This window comes from Phocoena sinus, chromosome 13 (assembly GCF_008692025.1).
Source record: "Phocoena sinus isolate mPhoSin1 chromosome 13, mPhoSin1.pri, whole genome shotgun sequence".
Taxonomy (NCBI): Eukaryota; Metazoa; Chordata; class Mammalia; order Artiodactyla; family Phocoenidae; genus Phocoena; species Phocoena sinus.
This window is the reverse complement of record NC_045775.1, coordinates 47,961,254-47,986,513: the sequence shown is the minus strand read 5'-3', so window position 1 is coordinate 47,986,513 and position 25,260 is coordinate 47,961,254. Positions and strand designations below refer to the sequence as shown.

The following is a 25,260-nucleotide window of genomic DNA, read 5'->3' as shown; positions in this document are numbered from 1 at the left end:
CTCACTGTCGCAGCCTCTCTTGTTGTGGAGCACAAGCTCCAGATATGCAGGCTCAGTATTTGTGGCTCATGGGCCTAGTTGCTTCATGGCATTTGTGATCTTCCCAGACAAGGGCTCAAACCCATGTTCCCTGCATTGGCAGGCAGATTCTCAACCACTGCGCCACCAGGGAAGCCCGTTAATGTTTTTTATAGTTTTTTTTTTTTTTTTTAGTTGATTTCTAATCTCATAATGTTGTGGTCGGAAAAGATGCTTGATATGATTTCAATTTTCTTAAATTTACTGAGGCTCTCTTTGTGGCCCATCATGTGATCAGTCCTAGAGATTGCTCCATGTGCACTTTAAAAGAATGTGTATTCTGCTGCTTTCAGATGGAATGCTCTATAAATATCAATTAAGTCCTTCTGGCCTAATGTGTCATTTAGCGCCTGTGTTTCCGTATTGATTTTCTGTCTGGATGATCGTCCATTGTTGAAAGTGGGATGTTAAAGTCCCACACTATTACTGTGTTACTGTCGATTTCTCCTTTTATGGCTGTTAGCATTTGCCTTATATTTTGAGATCCTCCTACGCTGGGTGCATATATATTTGTAATTGTTATATCTTCTTTTGGATTTTTCCCTTGATCATTATGTAGTGTCTGTCTTTGTCTCTTGTAACAGTCTTTATCTGAAAGTCTGTTTTGCCTGATATGAATATTACTTCTCCAGCTTTCTTTTGATTTCCATTTGCATGGCATACCTTTTTCCATCCCCTCACTTTCAGTCTATATGTGTCCCTAGAGATGAAGTGGGTCTCTTGTAGACTGCATATATACAGGTATTGTTTTTGTATCCATTCAGCCAGTCTATGTCTTCTGGTTGAAGCATATAATCCATTTACTTTATATTTAAGGTAACTATCAATATGTATGTTCTTATTGCCATCTTGTTAATTGTTTTGGGTTCTTTTTGTAGGTACTTTTTTCTTCCCTTCCTCTTTTGTTCCTTTCTCTTGTGATTTGATGACTGACTTTAGTGTTTTGTTTGGATTGCTTTTTCTTTTTTTTGTGTGTATCTGTTGTAGATTTTTTGTTTGTGGTTACCATGAGGTTTTGATACAGCAGTCTGTATATAAACAAGATTGTTTTAAGTTGCTGGTCTTTTCATTTCAAATGCATTTCCAATATTATGCATTTGTGCTCTCCTCTTCTCATGATTGCTGGTTGTGATATCATATTTGTGTGTCGATGATTTCCTACATTTACTGTACGTTTGTTTGCCTTTACCGGTGAGCTTTCCCATTCGTAATTTTCTTGTTTCTAGTTGTGGCCTTTTCTTTTTCACCTAGAGAAGTTCCTTTAGTATTTGTTTTAAAGCTCGTTTGGTGGTGCTGAATTCTCTTAACTTTTGCTTACCTGTAAAACTTGATTTCTCTGTCTAATCTGAACTAGAGCCTTTCTGGGTAGAGTATTCCTGGTTGTAGGTTTTTCCCTTTCATCATTTTAAATATATTGTGCCACTCCCTTCTGGCCTGCAGGGCTGAAAAATCAGGTCATAACTTTATGGGGATTCCCTTGTATGTTATTTGTTACTTTTCCCTTGTTGCTTTTTTTTTTTTTTTTTTTTTTTTTTTTTTTTTGCGTTATGCAGCCTATCACTGTTGTGGCCTCTCCCATTGTGGAGCACAGGCTCCGGATGTGCAGGCTTAGCGGCCATGGCTCACAGGCCCAGCCGCTCCGCGGCATGTGGAATCTTCCTCGACCGGGGCATGAATCCATGTCCCCTGCATCAGCAGGTGAACTCTCAACCACTGCGCCACCAGGGAAGCCCCCTTTGTTGCTTTTAATATTTTGTCTTTAATTTTTGGCAGTTTGATTACTGTGTGTCTCAGGGTGTTACTCCTTGGGTTTATCCTGCCTGGCACTCTGCATTTCCTAGACTTGGGTGACTGTTTTCTTTCCCATGTTAGGGAAGTTTTCAGCTGTTACCTCTTCAAATATTTTCTCATGCTCTTTCTCTCTCTCTTCTTCTGGGACCTCTATAATATGAATGTTGGTATGCTTAATGTCCCTGAGGTCTCTTAAACTGTCTTCATTTCTTTTCATTCTTTTTTCTTTATTCTGTTCAACACCACTGATTGCCACCATTTTGTCCTCCAGCTCACTTATCTGTTCTTCTGCCTCATTTATTCTGCTATTGATTCCTTCTAGTGTATTTTTTTTATTTCAGTTCTTCTCTGTTTGTTTGTTCTTTAGACCTTCTAATTCTTTTTTTTTTTTTTTTTTTTTTTTTTTTTTTTTTTTCTGGAAACTTCCTTGGTCATTTTATTTTTTATTTATTTATTTATTTTTTTAGGATTTTTTTTTTTTTTTTTTATTAAACATCTTTATTGGGGTATAATTGCTTTACAATGGTGTGTTAGTTTCTGCTTTATAACAAAGTGAATCAGCTATACATATACATATGTTCCCATATGTCTTCCCTCTTGCGTCTCCCTCCCTCCCACTCTCCCCATCCCACCCTTCCAGGCTGTCACAAAGCACCGAGCTAATATCCCTGTGCCTTGCGGCTGCTTCCCCCCAGCTATCTACCTTACTACGTTTGTTAGTGTGTATATGTCCATGACTCTCTCTCGCCCTGTCAAAACTCACCCCTCCCCCTCTCCATACCCTCAAGTCCGTTCTCCAGTAAGTCTGCGTCTTTATTCCTATCTTACCCCTAGGTTCTTCATGACATTTTTTTCCCTTAAATTCCATATATATGTGTTAGCATACGGTATTTGTCTTTTTCTTTCTGACTTACTTCACTCTGTATGACAGACTCTAGGTCTATCCATCTCATTACAAATAGCTCAATTTCATTTCTTTTTAAGGCTGAGTAATATTCCATTGTGTATATGTGCCACATCTTCTTTATCCATTCATCCGATGATGGGCGCTTAGGTTGTTTCCATGTCCTGGCTATTGTAAATAGAGCTGCAATGAACATTTTGGTACATGACTCTTTTTGAATTTTGGTTTTCTCAGGGTATATGCCAAGTAGTGGGATTGCTGGGTCATATGGTAATTCTATTTGTAGTTTTTTAAGGAACCTCCATACTGTTCTCCACAGTGGCTGAACCAATTCACATTCCCACCAGCAGTGCAAGAGTGTCCCCTTTTCTCCACACCCTCTCCAGCATTTATTGTTTCTAGATTTTTTGATGATGGCCATTCTGACTGGTGTGAGATGATACCTCATTGTAGTTTTGATTTGCATTTCTCTAATGATTAATGATGTTGAGCATTCTTTCATGTGTTTGTTGGCATTCTGTATATCTTCTTTGGAGAAATGTCTATTTAGGTCTTCTGCCCATTTTTGGATGGGGTTGTTTGTTTTTTTGTTATTGAGCTGCATGAGCTGCTTGTAAATTTTGGAGATTAATCCTTTGTCAGTTGCTTCATTTGCAAATGTTTTCTCCTATTCTGAGGGTTGTCTTTTGGTCTTGGTTATGGTTTCCTTTGCTGTGCAAAAGCTTTGAAGTTTCATTAGGTCCCATTTGTTTATTTTTGTTTTTATTTCCATTACTCTAGGAGGTGGGTCAGAAAGGATCTTGCTGTGATTTATGTCATAGAGTGTTCTTCCTATGTTTTCTTCTAAGAGTTTGATAGTTTCTGGCCTTACATTTAGGTCTTTAATCCATTTTGAGCTTATTTTTGTGTATGGTGTTAGGGAGTGATCTAATCTCATACTTTTACATGTACCTGTCCAGTTTTCCCAGCACCATTTATTGAAGAGGCTGTCCTTTCTCCACTGTACATTCCTGCCTCCTTTATCAAAGATAAGGTGTCCATATGTGCGTGGGTTTATCTCTGGGCTTTCTATCCTGTTCCACTGATCTATCTTTCTGTTTTTGTGCCAGTACCATACTGTCTTGATTACTGTTGCTTTGTAATATAGTCTGAAGTCAGGGAGCCTTATTCCTCCAGCTCCTTTTTTCGTTCTCAAGATTGCTTTGGCTATTCGGGGTCTTTTGTGTTTCCATACAAATTGCGAAATTTTTTGTTCTACTTCTGTGAAAAATGCCAGTGGTAGTTTGATAGGGATTGCATTGAATCTGTAGATTGCTTTGGGTAGTAGAGTCATTTTCACAATGTTGATTCTTCCCATCCAAGAACATGGTATATCTCTCCATCTATTTGTATCATCTTTAATTTCTTTCATCAGTGTCTTATAATTTTCTGCATACAGGTCTTTCGTATCCTTAGGTAGGTTTATTCCTAGATATTTTATTCTTTTTGTTGCAATGGTAAATGGGAGTGTTTTCTTGATTTCACTTTCAGATTTTTCATCATTAGTATATAGGAATGCCAGAGATTTCTGTGCATTAATTTTGTATCCTGCTACTTTACCAAATTCATTGATTAGCTCTAGTAGTTTTCTGGTAGCATCTTTAGGATTCTCTATGTATAGTATCATGTCATCTGCAAACAGTGACAGCTTTACTTCTTCTTTTCCGATTTGGATTCCTTTTATTTCCTTTTCTTCTCTGATTGCTGTGGCTAAAACTTCCAAAACTATGTTGAATAAGAGTGGTGAGAGTGGGCAACCTTGTCTTGTTCCTGATCTTAGTGGAAATGCTTTCAGTTTTTCACCATTGAGGATGATGTTTGCTGTGGGCTTGTCATATATGGCTTTTATTATGTTTAGGAAAGTTCCCTCTATGCCTACTTTCTGGAGGGTTTTTATCATAAATGGGTGTTGAATTTTGTCGAAAGCTTTCTCTGCATCTATTGAGATGATCATATGGTTTTTCTCCTTCAATTTGTTAATATGGTTTATCACATTGATAGATTTGCGTATATTGAAGAATCCTTGCATTCCTGGAATAAACCCCACTTGATCATGGTGTATGATCCTTTTAATGTGCTGTTGGATTCTGTTTGCTAGTATTTTGTTGAGGATTTTTGCATCTATGTTCATCAGTGATATTGGCCTGTAGTTTTCTTTCTTTGTGACATCCTTGTCTGGTTTTGGTATCAAGGTGATGGTGGCTTCGTAGAAGGAATTTGGGAGTGTTCCTCCCTCTGCTATATTTTGGAAGAGTTTGAGAAGGATAGGTGTTAGCTCTTCTCTAAACGTTTGATAGAATTCACCTGTGAAGCCATCTGGTCCTGGGCTTTTGTTTGTTGGAAGGTTTTTAATCACAGTTTCAATTTCAGTGCTTGTGATTGGTCTGTTCATATTTTCTATTTCTTCCTGATTCAGTCTTGGCAGGTTGTGCATTTCTAAGAATTTGTCCATTTCTTCCAGATTGTCCATTTTATTGGCATAGAGTTGCTTGTAGTAATCTCTCATGATCTTTTTTATTTCTGCAGTGTCAGTTGTTACTTCTCCTTTTTCATTTCTAATTCTATTGATTTGAGTCTTCTCCCTTTTTTTCTTGATGAGTCTGGCTAGTGGTTTATCTATTTTGTTTATCTTCTCAAAGAACCAGCTTTTAGTTTTATTGATCTTTGCTATTGTTTCCTTCATTTCTTTTTCATTTATTTCTGATCTGATTTTTATGATTTCTTTCCTTCTGCTAGCTTTGGGGTTTTTTTGTTCTTCTTTCTCTAATTGCTTGAGGTGCAAGGTTAGGTTGTTTATTCGAGATGTTTCCTGCTTCTTAAGGTGGGCTTGTATTGCTATAAACTTCCCCCTTAGAACTGCTTTTGCTGCATCCCATAGGTTTTGGGTCGTTGTGTCTCCATTGTCATTTGTTTCTAGGTATTTTTTGATTTCCCTTTTGATTTCTTCAGTGATCACTTCATTATTAAGTAGTGTATTGTTTAGCCTCCATGTGTTTGTATTTTTTAAAGATCTTTTCCTGTAATTGATATCTAGTCTCATGGCGTTGTGGTCGGAAAAGATACTTGATACAATTTCAGTTTTCTTAAATTTACCAAGGCTTGATTTGTGACCCAAGATATGATCTATCCTGGAGAATGTTCCATGAGCACTTGAGAAAAATGTGTATTCTGTTGTTTTTGGATGGAGTGTCCTATAAATATCAATTAAGTCCATCTTGTTTAATGTATCATTTAAAGCTTGTGTTTCCTTATTTATTTTCATTTTGGATAGTCTGTCCATGGGTGAAAGTGGGGTGTTAAAGTCCCCTACTATGAATGTGTTACTGTTGATCTCCCCTTTTATGGTTGTTAGTATTTGCCTTATGTATTGAGGTGCTCCTATGTTGGGTGCATAAATATTTACAATTGTTATATCTTCTTCTTGGATCGATCCCTTGATCATTATGTAGTGTCCTTCTTTGTCCCTTTTAATAGTCCTTATTTTAAAGTCTATTTTGTCTGATATGAGAATTGCTACTCCAGCTTTCTTTTGGTTTCCATTTGCATGGAATATCTTTTTCCATCCCCTTACTTTCAGTCTGTATGTGTCTCTAGTTCTGAAGTGGGTCTCTTGTAGACAGCATATATAAGGGTCTTGTTTTTGTATCCATTCAGCCAATCTGTGTCTTTTGGTGGGAGCATTTAGTCCATTTACATTTAAGGTAATTATCGATATGTATGTTCCTATTTCCATTTTATATATTGTTTTGGGTTCGCTACTATAGGTCATTTCCTTCTCTTGTGTTTCGTGTCTAGAGAAGTTCCTTTAGCATTTGTTGTAAAGCTGGTTTGGTGGTGCTGAACTCTCTCAGCTTTTGCTTGTCTGTAAAGGTTTTAATTTCTCCATCAAATGTGAATGAGATCCTTGCTGGGTAGAGTAGTCTTGGTTGCAGGCTATTCTCCTTCATCACTTTCAGTATGTCCTGCCACTCCCTTCTGGCTTGTAGGGTTTCTGCTGAGAGATCAGCTGTTAACCTTATGGGGATTCCCTTGTGTGTTATTTGTTGTTTTTCCCTTGCTGCTTTTAATATGCTTTCTTTGTATTTAATTTTTGACAGTTTGATTAATATGTGTCTTGGCGTGTTTCTCCTTGTATTTATCCTGTATGGGACCCTCTGTGCTTCCTGGACTTGATTAACTATTTCCTTTCCCATATTAGGGAAGTTTTCAACTATAATCTCTTCAAATATTTTCTCAGTCCCTTTCTTTCTTTCTTCTTCTTCTGGAACCCCTATAATTCGAATGTTGGTGCGTTTCATGTTGTCCCAGAGGTCTCTGAGACTGTCCTCAGTTCTTTTCATTCTTTTTTCTTTATTCTGCTCTGCAGTAGTTATTTCCACTACTTTATCTTCCAGGTCACTTATCCGTTCTTCTGCCTCAGTTATTCTGCTATTGATCCTATCTAGAGTGATTTTAATTTCATTTATTGCATTGTTCATCGTTGCTTGTTTCATCTTTAGTTCTTGTAGGTCCTTGTTAACTGTTTCTTGCATTTTGTCCATTCTACTTCCAAGATTTCGGATCATCCTTACTATCATTATTCTGAATTCTTTTTCAGGTAGATTGCCTATTTCCTCTTCATTTGTTAGGTCTGGTGGGTTTTTATCTTGCTCCTTCATCTGCTGTGTGTTTTTCTGTCTTCTCATTTTGCTTATCTTACTGTGTTTGGGGTCTCCTTTTTGCAGGCTGCACTTTCGTAGTTCCCGTTGTTTTTGATGTCTGTCTCCAGTGGCTAAGGTTGTTTCAGTGGGTTGTGTAGGCTTCCTGGTGGAGGGGACTAGTGCCTGTGTTGTGCTGGATGAGGCTGGATCTTGTCTCTCTAGTGGGCAGGTTCACGTCTGGTGGTGTGTTTTGGGGTGTCTGTGGCCTTATTATGATTTTAGGCAGCCTCTCTGCTAATGGGTGGGGTTGTGTTCCTGTTTTGCTAGTTGTTTGGCATAGGTTGTCCAGCACTGTGGCTTGCTGGTCGTTGAGTGAAGCTGGGTGCTGGTGTTAAGATGGAGGTCTCTGGGATATTTCCACCGTTTAATATTATGTGGAGCTGGGAGGTCTCTTGTTGACCAGTGTCCTGAAGTTGGCTCTCCTACCTCAGAGGCAGAGCCCTGACTCCTGGCTGGAGCACCAAGAGCCTTTCACCCACACAGCTCAGAATAAAAGGGAGAAAAAGTAGGGAGAATTAGTAGAAGTATGAGTAAAGAAAGAAGGAAAGGAGGAAAGGAAGGAAGGAAGAAAGAAGCAAAGAAGGAAAGAAAGGAGGGAGGGAGGGAGGGAGGGAGGAAGGAAGGAAGGAGGGAAAGAAGGAAAAAAGACAGAAAGAAAGATGATACAATAAAAATAAAATAAAGTATAATATAGTTATTGAATTAAAAATATTTAGAAAAAAAAAAAGGGACGGATAGAACCTTAGGACAAATGTTGGAAGCAAAGCTATACAGAGAAAATCTTACACAGAAGCATACACATACACCTTCACAAAAAGAGGTAAAGGGGGAAAAATCATAAATCCTGCTCCCTGAGACCACCTCCTCAATTTGGGGTGATTCGTTGTCTAAAGGAGGGAAGGAAGGAAGGAAAGAAAGAAAGAACGAAGGTAAAGTATAATAAAGTTATTACAATTAAACTTAATTATTAAGAAAAAGAATTTTTAAAAAAAAGTCATGGACGGATAGAGCCCTAGGACAAATGGTGGAAGCAAGAGTATACAGACAGGATCTCACACAGAAGCATACACGTACACATTCACAAAAAGAGGAAAAGGGAAAAAATCATAGATCTCGCTCCTAAATTCCACCTCTTCAATTTGGGATCATTCCTTGTCTATTCAGGTATTCCACAGATGCAGGGTATATCAAGTTGATTGTGGAGCTTTAATCCGCTGCTTCTGCGGCTGCTGGGAGAGATTTCCCTTTCTCTTCTTTGTTCTCACAGCTCACAGGAGCTCAGCTTTGGATTTGGCCCTGCCTCTGCGTGTAGGTCGCTGGAGGGCGTCTGTTTTTTCGCTCAGACAGGACAGGGTTAAAGGAGCCGCTGATTCGGGGCCTCCGGCTCACTCAGGCCGGGGGTTGGGGGATGGGGGTAGGAGGGGCACTACGTGCGGGGCGGGCCTGCGGCTGCAGAGGCAGCGTGACGTTGCGGCAGAGGCCGGCGTGATGTTGCACCAGCCTGAGGCCCGCTGTGCGTACTCCCGGGGAAGTTGTCCCTGGATCCCGGGAACCTGGCAGTGGCGGGCTGCACAGGCTCCGCGGAAGAGGGGTGTGGAGAGTGACCTGTGCTCGCACACAGGCCCCTTGGTGGCGGCAGCAGCAGCCTTAGCGTCTCCCGCCCGTCTCTGGGGTCCGCGGTTTTAGCCGCGGTTCGCGCCCGTCTCTGGGGTTTGCGCTTTTAGCCGCGGTTCGCGCCCGTCTCGGGGGCTCGCGCCCTCAGCCGCGGCTCGCGCCCGTCTCTGGGGTTCGCGCTTTTAGCCGCGGCTCGCGCCCGTCTCTGGAGTTCCTTTAAGCAGCGCTCTTAAACCCCTCTCCTCGCGCACCAGGAAACAAAGAGGGAAGAAAAAGTCTCTTGCCTCTTCGGCCGGTGCAGGCTTTTCCCCGAACTCCCTCCCGGCTAGTCGTGGTGCACTAACCCCTTCAGGCTATGTTCAAGCTGCCAACCCCAGTCCTCTCCCTGAGCTCCGTCCAAAACCAAAACCCGAGCCTCAGCTCGCGGCCCCGCCCGCCCCAGCGGGTGAGCAGACAAGCCTCTCGGGTTGGTGAGTGCTGGTCGGCACCGATCGTCTGTGCAGGAATCTCCCCGCTTTGCCCTCTGCACCCGTCGCTGTGCACTACTCCGCGGTCCCGAAACTCCCCCCTCCGCCTCCCGCAGTCTCCGCCCGCGGAGGGGCTTCCTAGTGTGTGGAAACTTTTCCTCCTTCACAGCTCCCTCCCACTGGTGCAGGTGCCGTCCTTATTCTTTTGTCTCTGTTTTTTCTTTTGCCCTACCCAGTTACGTGGGGAGTTTCTTGCCTTTTGGGAGGTCTGAGGTCTTCTGCCAGCCTTCAGTAGGAGTTCTGTAGGAGTTGTTCCACGTGTGGATGTATTTCTGGTGTATCCGTGGGGAGGAAGGCGATCTCCGCGTCTTACTCTTCCGCCATCTTCAAGGTCCCCCACCACTGCCTTCTCACTGCACTTGTTACCGAGTCCAAGCTCACTCTGGTCGCCGCACGAGAGGTCAATAAATCCGAGATGAGGTGTTGAGGAAGGGAAGACGACTTTAAAGATGGCAGACTAAAGTCTCAAAACTAACCATCTTATCCGGGTTTGGATGCCAGTTTCTGTGCTGTATTCTGTCCATACCTTCTCTACCTCCCCTCAAAAATTTTATGCTGTTCTTCCACAGTTGATTGTTTGGAACGAGACGCTGCCTTGAGTCACGTGTACTGTGTCCAGATGGTCTCAGCACCGCAGTGCTCTGGCAGGGCTGCCTCCTTGAAGTGGCTCCCACTGTGGAAACTGGGCAAAAAGCACATCCGCAAGATGGAGGAGGCGAGCATCTAGCTTGAGGGTCAACCGGAGGTCACATCCTCTCCGTGACCTCCTCCGACTCCTAATTCTTTATTAAACATTTCTTGTGTCTTCTCAGTCTGTGCCTTCATTATTTTTCCGAGATCTTGGATTGTCTTTACTATCATTACTCTGAATTCTTTTTCAGGTAGATTTCCTATCTTTACCTCCCTTAGTTGTTCTTCTGGGGTTTTATCTTCTTCCTCCACCTGGAACATATTTCTCTGCCTTCATTTTGTCTAACTTTCTGTGATTGTGTTTTCCATTCCGCAGGCTGCAGGGTTGTAATCCCTTTTTCTTCTGGTGTCTGACCCCTGGTGGATGAGGCTGGTCTGAGAAGTTTGTGCATACTTTCTGGTAGGAGGGACTGGTTCCTGTCCACTGGTGGGTGAAATTGGGTCTTGTTCCTCTGGTGGGCAGGGCCATGTCAAGAGGTGTGTTTACCAGGCAGCTGTTGGCTCACCAGGATTTCAGGCAGCCTGTCTGCTGGTAGCTGGGGCTGTGTTCCCACCCTGTTGATTGTTTGGCCTGAGGTGTCCCAGCACTGGGGCCTATAGGCTGTTGGGTGGGGCCAGGTCTTGGTGATAAAATGGCAGCCTCCAAGAAGTCTCACACCAATAACTACTCCCCAGAACCACTGCCACCAGTGTCTCTGTCCCCACAGTGAGCCACAGCCACCCCCCAGCTCCTCAGGAGACTCTCCCAAGACCAGCACGTAGGTCTGGCCCAGTCTTCTATGAACTCGCTGCTTTTTCCTTGGGTTGTGGTGCACATGAGACCCTGTGTGCACCCTCCAAGAGTGGAGCTTCTGCTTCCCCCCAGTCCTGTGGATTGCTGGCGATCAAGTCCTAGTGGCTTTCAAAGCCAGATACTCTGGGAGCTCCTCTTCTCAATGCCAGACCCCCAGGCTAGGGAGCCAGACATTTGGCTCAGAACCCTCACTCCTGTGGATGAACCTCTGCAATATAAGCATTCTCCAGTTTGTGGGCTGCCCACCCGGCGGGTATTGGGTTTGATTTTATAACGATTGCACCCCTCTTACAATCTCGTTGTGGCTTCTTCTTTGTCTTTGGATGTAGAATATCTTTTTTGTAGCTTCCAGTCTTTTTTTTACTATGGTTGTTCGTCAGTTAGTTGTGATTTTAGTGTTTTCGTGAGAGGATGTGAGCTCACGTCCTTCTATTCTGCCATCTTGTCTCCGTCAACAAATATTATTTTTAGGGGGTTCTCTTTTTTTCCAAAGCTTTCCAAAGAATCATGAATTGAAATCTGAGGAAGCCAGTTTAGATTGCTTGTATGAAGTAGATTTTTGGTCAATGACAATAAGGCAGAACAGAGGAAACTCCTTGCCTGATAGCAGTTTTCCAAAGATGAAACATCAAAATAGTGACAAAACTTCTGAAGCCTGTGATTCTGCAGTTTTAGATGCTCATTATATTAACAACAGCCAAATAAAGAGATATGTAGGACGTGGTCCCAAACAAAGGTATCATGGAGTTTGGCAACCTGCACAATGGTGTGCCGAAGTGTTCTGGTTCTCCAACCTGGAAGCTCTAAGCATACATGTTTAAAGATTATTTTGTACTGACATTATAGTAACTAGGTTTATCCATATAATATGATTCATTTTGTAGTGTTACTAGTGGAATTCATTCTGCAGAAATATGTTTTGTCTTCAAATCTTGCCATGTTACCCTAACATCAAAAAGAAAAAAGGATAATAAAAAAGCACAACTTAGGGGTTTCCTTGGTGGCACAGTGGTTGAGAGTCCGCCTGCCAATGCAGGGGACACGGGTTCGTGCCCCGGTCTGGGAGGATCCCACATGCCGCAGAGCGGCTGGGCCCGTGAGCCATGGCCGCTGAGCCTGCGTGTCCGGAGCCTGTGCTCCGCAACAGGAGAGGCCACAACAGTGAGAGGCCCGTGTACTGCAAAAACAACAGCAACAACAAAAAAACACAACTTGGATTAAAGTTTACTAGACCACATCTAATTTATTACAGAGTAAGTTATTTTATTTACCTCTTCAAGGATGTGCTTGAACAAGATAGGAAAACAAATCTCTCTCTTTCCATATATATATATATATATATATATATATATATAGCATTTTTTCATAGTCATATATTTCTTAACTTGGGTTCCAGGACTATCAGGGGGCCTTATAAATTGATCAGTACTTTAATATAATTGTCCTACTTTTTAATCCCATTGTTTGATATTATGTATTTAAAAAATCTTTTCTAAGAAGGGGTTCATAGACTTCTCTAGGCTTCCAAAGAGGTTCATTGCACAAAAAAAGGTTGTTAGCATATATTGGTGGCAAAATTAAAAATTCTTTTTTTTTTTTTTGACTATCATGGGAGCAAGTAATACATTACTTTATTTTCTAAATAGAATCAGCTAAGCAATTGTCTCATTTATCCAGGAGATGCAGCATTATTTTGTATTGTTCTAGCCGAATATTCAAAAGCTCCATCAATAAGAAGCCATAAGCTTTTAGTCACAATACCATTAATGGAATCTTTTCTGGCATTGTTAGTTCTTTCTTAAGTGGGTGATTTCTGGTCAGCCTTTTCTGAAACTAGGCACCACACAAATTTTGTGTTTCTTTTAAATTATTAGTGAACTGATCATAGACATGTATCCCTTATTTTAATGCACAGTTCTGAATCATGAGCAGATATTTCAGAGACAGTTTTTGGTAGAAGAACTTACCAGAGTCAGGAATGGATCACATTTAACTTGGATTTAGGGAATAGAAATGAATGTTTCAGTGCAAAATTGCTCCTACTTATCCATCATTTCCACACATTTCTATTAGGTAAAGTCATTTTAGGCCTCTTATAATAGGAAAATCTGTTCTTCTAGGGCTAACTCATTACTTAACATCATCCTTTAATAATATAACAGTTTATCTGATTAGCCCTTCTCTTTTATAAGATTGCTTTTCAAACCATGGGCCATGATTTATTTCTAGGTTATAAAATCAATTTAATGGGTCATGACTAGCATATCTTTTTTATTTATTTTTAAAATAAATTTATTTATTTTTGGCTGCGTTGGCTCTTAGTTGCTGCATGCGGGCTTTCTCTATTTGCAGCGAGTGGGGGCTACTCTTCGTTGCGGTGTGCAGGCTTCTCATTGCAGTGGCTTCTTTTGTTGTGGAGCACAGGCTCTAGTAACTCACGCTTCAGTAGTTGTGGCACGTGGACTCAGTAGTTGTGGCTCACGGTCTCTAGAGCACAAGCTCGGTAGTTGTGGCGCACAGGCTTAGTTGCTCCACGGCATGTGGGATCTTCCTGGACCAGGGCTCAAACTTGTTTCCCCTGCGTTGGCAGGCAGCTTCTTAACCACTGCGCCACCAGGGAAGTCCAGCATTTCTTTTTAAATAGAGTACACTAGACCATGTCAATTTCATAATATGAATTAAAGATAAATATTGTTTTGTGAGAAGTTGTTTTGTGTTTGTGTATGTGTGTGTGTGCATGCGCATGCACACGAGAGAGAGAGAGAGAGAGTTATATGTATCTATGCGTATTGCGTTGAAATACAGGCTTTTTTTTGAAATGTCATATAAATTAGGATGGAGTCAAGAAAATTTGGAAGCAAACAGAGAACTTATGGAATGGGAACGTAGGGACATTAGCAGTTAAAGATTGGCCCAAAAAGTATTGAGAATTAATAACAATAGTAATAAGTATTATTATTATTCCTGATGTTTCTTGAGCATTTGCCAGGCACTGCTATGAGAAATTTCCATAACTCACTTAGTGTTCCCAATGATGCTTTAAGTTATGTAGGTAGTATTACTATTTCCATTTTCCTGTTGAGAAAACGAAGATACAGATATGCTTAATGACTTGATCGATGTTGTTTAGCTTAGTGAGTGGCAAACATGGGATTCAAACACAGGCTCTCTCCAGCTATGAAGCTTATGCTTTTAAACACTACAGTAGATTACTTCCCAGGTTAAATGCAATTGAAACATAAAGAAAAATAAGAATTGCCTGCTTCAAATTTATTTTTAGAGAGGTCTGCGTACAACAGTATCCTCCTCTAAAATAAGTTTCAGGCAATGGGCAGACATACAAGATCAGGGCATTCAGTACCTAACCCATTCAATATTGTAAATGAGTGTTTTGCAGAAGCCTTTAAAACTGTCTACAGGTTAATGAGCTTGATACAACAGACTTGTAGGCTTATAAAAGAACTGTACTGGCTGACTAGAGAGCCATAAATTTAGCTCCTCTCAAGTTGACGTGTTGTACAACTCGGATTTCCCAATGTCTTGAATTTTAAAATGACCATAAGATTTAGGGACATTTACTGAAATGCTTTTAACTTTCTTCACAAAGGCCCCAAGCTCATTAGAAATACAAACAAGACTAAACTCTCAGACTGCATGCAGCTGCTGCTGAAGCAACCTGAAATGAAGAGGAAGTGATTAATTTTATATTTTCCTTAATATATACACAGTACACATTATGCTTCTGTCAACTTTAATGCATTTATCCCTCGGGGATCACTAACAAGCAGCCAAGGTAAGGCAAGGTGAAGTGGCCGGAAGGTTTCAGAGCCGATTTCTTCAGCCTCCTGGGAGCTGATCGTGTCCATCTCTCTGACATGTGCTCTCTGCATATCAGAAAACGCTGTTGATCACATCAAAGCGTTCATGAATTCAGTGATTTTTTTTTCCTTCACCAAATGTTCTTTCCTTTTCAGATCTTTGTCAGTGGTGTCACAGCTGAGTGAGCCATTCCTGGCTTCCTGAATTTCCCTTGAGGGCTAAACTGTCAATATCTATGTTCATCATGGAAACCTTCAACTTAAGAAAAATAATTTGATTTTAATCGGGATTTTATATGTAAAATGAAGCCTCTTTAGATCTCTTAGTTTCCTGAATTTTTCCCCTTATGATTTTAGTCCATTTAATTTTTCTAGGAGGATTGTAAATACCCCCCCACAATGAAATTTTTCTTTTGTTTTTACTTCCTCCCCTTCCCTTTCTCTTCACTCCTGTTCTTTCTTTCCAGCCTTCCTTCCTACTTCCTCATTCTTATTTTTTAAATCATTTCTTTCTTTCAACATTTATTGAAATAACTGCTATGTGCCAGACATCATGGGTGTAGTGATGGATGCAAATGTCCTTGCCTATGAGGGACTCACATTGACCACTTGACCTTCATTCTTAATCATGAAATAAGCAGCTTCCTTCATTCATTGCTTTTTCCAAGATCACCTCTCTTCACCCTGTGTTTCCTGTCCTCTCCACGTGCTTAGATGATTTATACCAAAGGGCTGGGTGTGCCTGGTTGGGTTTATCCTGCTTCACATGCCTGGAAATGACAGCTCTGTTATGACTTTGATTTGGCTTCAGAGGAATGAAAATGGAACTAGGTTTAATGGAAGATACAATGAAGAAGGAAGGCAGGGGCTTTAATTCAGTCCTGCAGGATGATGCTAGGGAGGCAAAATATCTACTCACTAACTTAGTGGGGTCCCTCATTGGCTGCCCAATTGCTTGAGATCATAAGTGTCCTGGTAGGAGTAAAAACTTTGGGTGTATATTTTTAAAATCTACTGAATAACATATAACTGGTTATATTGCCCTTTTATCATGCTTCACCCCAGTTCATTCTCAACATAGTCATTAAAGGCACCTTTTTAACATACAAATCTGATTATATTGCTCCGCTACTTAAAACCTTCTTGTGGCAGCCGTTTGCCTAAAGGTGGAAGGCAGAAGTTTACCAGCTCTGTATGTTAGGCCACTTACATTGTGACCCTGCAACCTCTCCATGCTCATCTCCCCTGGTTTTTCACCACATGCACTCTGTTCAGAATATATGGATTTGCTTATAATTCCCTGAAGTTTCCATGTGATTTCATACTTCTATGCCTCCACATACCTGTTTTCTCTGTCTGGAATTACTTCTTTCCCCTCCACTACTTATCTACCTGAGAAAGCCAATCAAGTCATCAAAATCACGGCCTGGCATTGTCTCCTCCTGAGATCTTCCTTGAATATCCAAACTAGAATTAATCACTGACTTTTCTGTACTTCTTCTATATCTGGTACTTATTTTTTATTATTGTACTTCTCATTTTGCTGCTTAATCACTTATGTGTACTTTTGCTTCCCTATTACACTGAGCTCCTTGAGTGAGAGTTTGTGTTTCTGATGTTTCTATTTCCAGATGCCTTATCAAATACTGGAACCATCATAGGTAACGAATAAATATGTGTAGTTTTGTAATTTATTGATATGGATTTGTATATTCTGTTTACATTTTTCTTTTTTTTCTATAACAGTCTTTATTTTCCAAGGAAACTTAATAATGAGTTTAATAAATGCTCACATACCATGCTAAGTTACTTGCATCCCCTAGGACCCCAAATTGGATTTCAATATACTCTTCCTTACTGGTAGCCTAATGTACAGTTAGTGTTCTGACTTAACATGTTAAGTGAAGCTGAAGTGAATTCTAATTAGATCAATGAGCTAACAGTCTACTCTTCATAGAATATCCCCATCTTTCAGCCATTCTTCAGTATTTATCAAGCTAAGAGATTTAGTTAATGATGAAAGTTAATGGTCAATACACTTCTTTATGTTTTTTATTACTATCTTTGGTAACACAAAAGGTGTTTTTCTATGTACAATCTCATTTAATTTTCAAAACTACTCTGTGGGTAAAATATGGCAAATTTCACTTACAGAATCTCTAGGATATTCTGCAACATGCAGGACAAGGTTGCAATATGCCATCCAGTTGAGACCTGGGGAATGCTGGCTTATCAGTTAGGTAGTCCTTCACATGGTGACATTTGTAACCTGGGAGAATTCCCTGTATTTTAGGCTTTGGATTTTCAGGCTTTGGGCTCAGAATACTGATGTTCTGATAAATGAAGAGGAAGATCAGACTTTCGTGGGCAGTCTCACATATATAAATCTTTCAGATTCTGATTATTGAAACCAGAAGGATTTTTCTTAATTTAAAATTAGAATAAGTCATCACCAGGATAAGATACTGATATCCACTAGTTGTGGACTTTCTTTGTGTAGACAAAGCTACATGAGTTTCAAAATTATAAACTGAAGTTAGCTTTAAAAACATTAATGATTCCAGACAAGGAGTGTGTAAATGCTTGCATCACCCGTTTCTCCACAGATGAAGCTGCTGTTAGGACAAGAGAGGTCACATCCCTGAACATTCAGCTATATGGTCACTCTAATGTTGATTTCTTCTGTGCCAGTCTTTCTTTTTTATAGTTTTCAAGGCTGATTTTTTTTTTTTAATTTCACATTCTCTGTATCATTCAGGGTCCAGCCAGGATTTTAAAACTATGTATTTTAATGGAAGGTTATTTAAAATAATCAATAACACAGGTGATCACAGAATGGAGAACCCAAATTAAGTGTCACAGCTATTAGCACTAGGAGGAAGTAGCTACCATTCCTAGGGCTAGGAGGCTACCTGTTTCCCAATTGAGATGTGAGATTCATCCTGAGAGCCCAAAGCTCAGTTGGAATGAGGTTTTGCTTATGGGAGCTGAGTCGCAAAAGGTGGGACTATCTATCAAGGAGCCATGGAAACGGTATAGTCACTGCAGAAAGATACTACAGGAGGCAAAAGAGCGAGTGGAAGAGATACTTTGACTTCCTTCCTTGCACCTTCTTGTCTTCCTCCAGTGCTTTACAAGGCCTGGAACTACTTGGAAGCCAGACAGCAAGGGTGGAACTGATGACAAAATGACTTTGGCCAGCAAGTCTTCTTTCTTCAGACTTGGTCAAACATTAAATTAATCCTTTAGCAGGCAATTTGCATAATTGACTCAATTTGAGATTCTGCATTCTTTGAAAATTTGGTCAGACTGATATATCTGTCACATTTTAGGGCCTCTATCAAAGAATACTTTTTAACAGACGTATAGTTGATTTACAGTATTAGTTTCAGGTATACAACATAATGATTCAAACATTTTATAGATTATACTCCATTTAAAGTTATTATAAAATATTGGCTATGTTCCCTGTGCTGAACAATATATCCTTGTACCTTATTTATTTTACACATAGTAGTTCATACCTCTTAATTCCATACCCTTTTCTTGCCCTTCCTCCTTTCCCTCTCCCCATTTGTAGCCACTAGTTTGTTCTCTATATCCATGAGTCTGTTTCTGTTTTGTTATATCCATTTGTTTTATTTTTTAATTCCCCATATAAGTGATAATACACAGTATTTATCTTTTTCTGTCTGACTTATTTCACTAAGCATAATACCCTCCAAGTCCATTTATGTTGTTGCGAATGGCAAAATTTCATTCTTTTTTATAGCTGAGTAATATTCCATTATATATATACATATATACATATACCACCTCTTCTTTATCCATTCATCTGTTGATGGACGCTTAGCTTGCTTCCATGTCTTGGCTACTGTAAATAATGCTGCCATGAATATCATTGGGGTGCATGTATCTTTTTGAATTAGTGTTTTTGTTGTCTTCAGATATATACCCGGGAGTGGGATCCCTAGGTCATATGGTAGTTCTATTATTAGTTTTTTGAGGAACTTCCATACTGTTTTCCATAGTGGCAGTACCAATTTGCATTCCTAGTACAGTATACTAGGGTTCCCTTTTCTCCACATCCTTGCCAAAGTCTATTATTTATGGTCTTTTTGATGATAGCTATTCTGACAGGTGTGAGGTGATATCTCATTGTGGTTTTGATTTGGATTTCTCTGACGATTGGTGATGTTGAACATCTTTTCATGTGCTTGTTTACCATCTCTATATCTTCTTTTGAAAAATGCCTGTTCAGGTCTTCTGCCCCTTTTTTTTTTTTTTTTTTGCGGTACACGGGCCTCTCACTGTTGTGGCCTCTCTCGTTGCGGAGCACAGGCTCCGGACACGCAGGCTCAGCGGCCATGGCTCACGGGCCCAGCCGCTCTGCGGCATGTGGGATTTTCCCGGACCGGGGCACGAACCCGTGTCCCCTGCATCGGCAGGCGGATTCTCAACCACTGTGCCACCAGGGAAGCCCTTCTGCCCATTTTTTAATCAGGTTGTTTGTTGTTTTGATACTGAGTTGTATGAACTATTTGCTTATTTTGAATATTAACTCCTTTTCCATTATATCACTTGCAGATATTTTCTACCATTCAGTAAGGTCGTCTTTTTTGTAGTTGATGATTTCCTTTGCTGTGCAAAACCTTTTAATTTTAATTAGGCCCAATTTGTTAATTTTTGCTTTTGTTTTCTTTGCCTTAGGAGACAGATCCAAAAAATATTGCTATGATTTGTGTCAAAGAATATTTTCCTATGTTTTTTCTAGGAGTTTTATGATTTCTAGTGTTACATTTAGGTCTTTAATCTATTTTGAGTTTATTTTTGTATATGTTGTGAGGAAATTTTCTTATTTCATTCTTTTACATGATACTGTTCAATCTTCCCAGTACCACTTATTAAAGAGACTGTCTTTTCCCCATTGTATATTCTTGCCTCCTTTGTAGTAGATTAATTGGCCATAAGTGTGTGTGGGCTTATTTCTGGGCTCTCTGTTCTGTTCCATTGATCTGTGTGTGTGTTTTTGTACCAGTACCATATAGTTTTGATTATTGTAGCTTTGCAGTATAGTCTGAAGTCAGGGCTTGTGATACGTCCAGTTTTGTTCTTTTTTGTCAAGATTGCTTTGGCTATTTGGGGTCTTTGAGGATGCCATATAAATTTTAGGATTATTTGTTCTAGTTCTGTGAAAAATGTCATTGGTATTTTGATAGAGATTGCATTATATCTGTAGATTGCTTTGTGAAGTATGGACATTTTAACAGTATTAATTTTTCCAATCCATAAACCTGGGATATCTTTCTGTTTCTTTGTATCCTCTTCAGTTACCTTTGTCAGAGTTTTATAGTTTTCAGTGTATAGGTCTTTCACCTCCTTGGTAGCGTTTATTCCTAGCTATTTTATTCTTCTTGATGCAATTTTGAATATGATTATCTTCTTGCTTTCTCTTTCTAATGGTTCATTATTAGTGTATAGAAAAACAACATATTTCTGTGTATTAATCTTGTATCTTGCAACTTTATTGAATTCATTTATTCTAATGTTTTTTTGGTGGAGACTTCTATATACAGTATCATGTTATCCACAAATAATGACAGTTTTACCTCTTCCTTTCCAATTTAAATGCTAAGAAATTTTAAAGGCAATATACATAAGATTATGAGATTTAAAATACTGTTTCCTTCCTAGGAGTACATGTTCCCCAAACCTGAAGTACTTTTTTTTTTTTTTTCCTGGAGTCTGTGCATAAGTTTAGATCCAAGAAAGGACCATGCTTCTGGAATTGAGATTCTGTTATTCTGGTAGTGATAATGGATTCTGACACCTTTATTCAGGATTCTGACACCTTTATTCAAGTTCTAAGGCGGGATCAGAAGATATTAGTGGGAAGGCTGTTCAACAGTTATTGTATATCCATCCAGTCTGGCCAACTTCCCTGGCAGAGATAAGTGTTCCAGCTGTGTGGATGATAGCCTCAGTCTTCATGGATTAAAGGTGTACATTAAAGTTAATTTTTTAACAGAGCTACTGAATTCAAGGATGGAGTAGGGAGCTACCTGTATATCAGGATTTCAGGGGAATCAAAAAGCATCCCAATGCCCTAACAATGGGCACTGTCCCACTGCTGATGACTTTAACTGACATGCTTAGACATTTATTTCTTTGACAATATTTTCTTCACTGATAGAATAAAAAAAAAATCCATATAATATTATAATCATGATTTTCTAATATTCTTTAGAGAGAAGGCAAAAGGATAGCTCACGTATACCATATTTTTGAGGAAAAAAATCAGTGTGCCTCTTCTGACACTTCAACATTATGCTTTGTGGAAAAAGGGATAGAATATTTAATATTAGAAATATCTATGAAATCCTGTGTGTATACAATCACTTTGCTTATAAGAGATGGACAACATGACTTTGAAGATAACATGCTTGAGGTTGTGGATAGAGAGAGGGAAGGAGTACAGACCTTAGAACAAGGCAGAAGTGTGGTCTTCTTTTTATCTACGAGATTGAGAGCTTTTACCAGAATGTAAATGTACTAGGTCAGTAAGCACACCACTTAGTTCAGCAGTTTTACATGTAGCAAGACTTTCTCTGTGAAGGAAGCAGCATAAGACTCTCAGTTGAGTGCAAGCTCTTAGCTCATGGTGGACATCATTTTGAGTAGCGTCATTTCAAGCAAAGGGAGAGAGCCAGGAAAAAGGGATATCTTGGGAGCCAAGGGAAAACACAGCCTGTTTCACTTTTGTTGAGTTCTAATTGAGTGGGTTTCTTTATCCAGATTGTTAGAACTACCATCTGTAACCTTCATTTACTGGTTCTTATTCTATCCTTCAGTTGTGGGACTTCCCTAAGTCTTCCTCACCCCTGCAATTCCTTTAATAATTCTCCATAATGCTTGGTTTTCAGACCCTTCATCATCATCTTCACCATTGTTAGAATGTACCACATTTTATCCAGGTTGAATGCAAAATGGTGAACTCATGCCTGTTCTAGACACATACTAACTGGAGCAGAGACTATGGGAACTATTTTGTCCTGGACACTGTGCCACCTCACCACAGCCCGTGATTTCATGTTTGCTCATGGATATGTCTCAATTCTTAATAACATTAAGTGTACTGTTAACTGAAACCCCATGCCTTTATACTTTCTTCACATGAACTGGAGTTAACTTACATTTCCATCATCTGGTACTTGTGAAGCTGATTTTTTAAACCTACTTGCCTGATACTTCATTCGTCATTACTGACGAATGGCTTAATTTTGTCTGTTCTTCTGATCAGAAGAGCAAGATTTATTGGCCGTTCTGAGGTGCTAGTGTAGAGAGTAAATTGTTTCAAGGTGCTATCAAGGCATTTAAACAAAACATTTGGAATTATGTTACAAATACCTTATCTACTCATTCAATGCTGTAATGGGATTTATGTGATTGAAAAACTCTTGCTGAGGGACTAAAAGCTTAGAATTTTTCATTAAAAATCAGCTGCATATGTGAGCATTTATTCATTTACCCTTGTTTATAAACATCACCTAATAATTGTGGAAATTATTGTTTGCAAAAGAAGTTTCTGCATATTTTTGGAAAACGTTATTTGGCTTTACTAAAATCCCAGTTTTCTTTTATATAAAATACAAATTAAAATATACACTTTATGGGAATGTTTTGAAGATAAAATAATCTGTGATTAATAGTAATTTCAGTCCACAAATTCCCATTTGCAATAAATATTTCCTATAATTAAATTTAATTTGAAATCTGAGTCACCATTCATTGTACTAGTGAGAAAGGCAATATTTAGTCATTCTTGAGGTTTGTACAAATTAAAGAAGAGGTGGGATTTTAACATGAATTTGAAGTGGGGGGAGAACTCTACCTGGAATGATTGGATGAATTCGGGAGTGGCAGTTTAGACAATTCAAGGGGAGGGAGAGCAGGCAAAAAAGGTGTTAGGTAGGAGAAGCCAAACTGGGTTTGAAACCAGAACTCAGTCTAGTGTGCTTGTAATAGCAACTATGCATTGGAAGAAATAAGGGAGAAAAGTACGATGGGAGTGGAATTACTTTCACAACTGTTTACCCATACTGCGCTAGGCTAAGTAGATAGGTTCGAGTTCCTCTGCAATTAAATGCTTTGGGGCCATTAAATTCTTTTGAGGAAGAAAGTGACATGGTTACCTTCATGCTTTTAATGGAACATAAAGATAACTGGAACAAGTGTGGTCATATTTGGAAAGGAAGTGCTTGAAGTTAGGAAACCCCATTAGGACATATTACAGTGGTCCAGGCAAGTGATTCAGAAGGCCCAGACTAGAGGAGTGGTGGAGAGAACACAAAGGAGGGAACATGGCATTGGGTTCTTTCTGACAAGGAAGCACTCTTTTTTTTTTTTTTTTTTGTGGTACGTGGGCCTCTCACTGTTGTGGCCTCTCCCGTTGCGGAGCACAGGCTCCAGACGCACAGGCCCAGCAGCCATGGCCCATGGGCCCAGCCGCTCCGCGGCATGCGGGATCTTCCCGGACCGGGGCACGAACTCACGTCCCCTGCATCGGCAGGCGGACTCTCAACCACTGTGCCACCAGGGAAGCCCCAGGAAGCACTCTTAATAGAAATACTTGTCTTCATCATTAGAGTCTATTCCTTCTTCCACTTCAATAAACCATTGATTAGATAGTCAGAGTCATGCATTTTCTACCTCCTACCAATCCTTGTCCCTAGCCTGGGACAGCAAGTTGTTTCTTAGTGAGTGTAGCTACCAGGGAAAATTGACTTAGAATCAGTGTGTAGTGGGAATTAGCAAAATAAGTTCTACTTAGAATAAAGTTATATTTGGAATATAGAAGTTATTTTTATGATCATTTTATGCCTTTATAATTTAAAAATCAGTAGCTAGATAAGGTTAAATAAGTATAAATGGCATTTATGTTTGTTAGAGTTGAAGGTAACTAAATAATATGATTGATTCTTATTAAGCTCTAAGACAAATTGAATATGGGTTAAATAATAAGGGTATAAGTTATGTCCTTTGGCTACTGGTATTAAAATTGATAGAAACCAGAAGAATATAAATATAATATGCCATTAATTGCTGTTTATAGATTTTTTGTCATATCTAAAATTTTAAAAAAGCGTAAGACCTTTAATGTGCAATGTGCTTTGTAGCTCACAAATCACATTCTTGGATAGTCTCATTTAATCCTCAGTACAGTTCTGCCAGGAAGGCACTTATTATTTTCCCAAACAGAGACTGAAGAAGTCAAATGAATTTTACAACTTTTTATCAAGCTGGCCAGTAAAAAATGAGAACTTGACACTGTGATTTTGTGTGAGTGACTCTGTGTGTTTTGAATGCTACATCATGCTACCTAAGTTATTAGTCAGGATACACTAAATTTCAATAACTCAGAACAAACAGTATCTATCTATCTATCTATCTTTCTTACACTTGTCCATCAAGTGCTAGCTTCAGGCTCTGCTCTGTGCTTTCTTCAGTCCAGAACACGAAGCCAACAGAGGACATCCAATCTGGTAGTGGCTGGTCATCATGACAAAGGGAAAGAGGACATGACAAAGCTCATACATTTTGAAAGCTTCTGCCTTGGTGACTCACAGTACTAATATCAGCATGCCATTGGTCAAAGTAAATTAAACAATTACACCTAGCTTCGGGTGAGCAAAGATGTATGTCTTTCCATGTGTCCAGAAAGAGAGAGAGCTGGACTATTTATAAACATCCTAATTACTACCATAGTTGTTAAAAGTCAAAATTGAAAAACTAATAAAAATTTAGAAAAACCATATTTTTGTTTTAAATAAAACAATGTTTGCCTTTTACCCAAAGTTTACATATGAAATGTTTGCATTGTGTAATTTTAACGAGCATAAGTTATTGACAACTCAGCATAGAAATTCTCAAAGTGAGAATTGTGTAAGACCAAACCTTTGAGATGCTCTGTGATCCAAGGTTGTATAAGTTTTGAAACTCTGTCTCCTATCACTTTCTTGGAGAGTCACAGTTATGTTAGCATTTAAAGCCCAAGAAATCCTGATGAAGTTCCAAACTCATCTGAAGACACTCCTTTGTGTTTGTGTCTGCATGTGTCACATCCACTAGTGTCCCGACAACACGGGACTCCTTGGGAAATTCACCTGAATCCTTCTTTAATGTCCTCTTTTTCCTTAATCTTCATATTCAGTCTGTCAGAAAGTCCGTTCAGAATTATATTTTCCTGAGTAGTAGGCAGCAAAAATTGTAAAAAGCCTATTGTAATAACCATACTAGCTATATGCCA

At 39.5% G+C, this 25,260-nt stretch overlaps 1 long non-coding RNA gene across 1 annotated transcript; it reads right to left on the bottom strand.

The window, feature by feature from the left end:
• Nucleotides 1-10,434: 10,434 nt before the first annotated feature.
• Nucleotides 10,435-24,294, bottom strand: LOC116764570. Its single transcript, XR_004352937.1, has 4 exons — nucleotides 24,283-24,294; nucleotides 21,774-21,782; nucleotides 21,558-21,562; nucleotides 10,435-10,547 (listed from the first exon to the last, which is right to left on the bottom strand). It is a non-coding gene; the product is annotated as an uncharacterized LOC116764570 (long non-coding RNA).
• Between the last annotated feature and the right edge of the window lie 966 nt (nucleotides 24,295-25,260).